Here is a 960-nt window from a genome sequence, read left to right as displayed (position 1 = left end):
CCCCATCTCGTTTCAGTAATTGCCTTCATGCCACTCTATCTGGAGAAAAGCTGCTCATGAGCAGTGAGCGAGACGGCAGCTGAAGGAAACGTCCCATGTACATGCCAGAAGCCCCCACAGGGAGCAGCCAGCACCACAAGGTGTTCTCCAGGGAAAGATTTTCTTTATCAGCAGGATCACCAGAGCACCACCAGCTCTGCTCCTTGGGGACATCCCGGGCTGACTGCCAGCACAAACTGTGACCCAGCGCTCACAGGGGAAGCCAACCAAGGCGAGATAGTGCTCCCCCTCCACGGCTGGGTTACTGCCCCTGCCCTGGGCACACCAATTACTTTTACACTTTTAATTCCGATCTTTTTTCCCCGACATCAGTTAAAAAAAGTGAAAAGCACACTGAGTAAAAGAAGTTTTGCACATGCTTCATAGAAACATCCCAAAAAGCTCGGACCACAGGTTGCACATACATACCCAGGCTGTTGTAGACGCCTGTCCGATCGGGGACTGCCTGCACCCTACTGAGGGTGACCAGTCTTTATTTTCAGAGGCCACTGACTCTGCATGGTCTTGGCAATGAGACTTTCTCCATCCCTGATGAGGTTCAAGAAGCATCTGAAAGACATTCAGTGTCACCACTGCATTTGTACTCAGTGGTCCGGCTGTTCAAATAAAGGATCAGTCCCCGCGCACACGATACAGCCTGCGCGCGGAGATGTTAGATGGGATCTGCCCCAGAGCGAGCCTCACTGAGTGAGGCCCACATCAAACGTTCATCCGCCATTCCTGAAGGCAGTCAGATACAGCTATTCCCAATTTCATAAACGACTTGTGCATTTATTGGGGAATTTATCCTGTTTGGATCTTTAGTTTGTGGTCTAGTGCTTAAGATATTTGAGTAAGAATCTGAAATTATTTCACTGGCAAAAGCACCAGTAAGAAAACTGTGCGATGAGGGAGGCAGCA

Source organism: Vanellus vanellus, assembly GCF_965231255.1.
Source record: "Vanellus vanellus genome assembly, chromosome: 25".
NCBI lineage: Eukaryota > Metazoa > Chordata > Aves > Charadriiformes > Charadriidae > Vanellus > Vanellus vanellus.
This window is presented reverse-complemented; position numbering follows the sequence as displayed.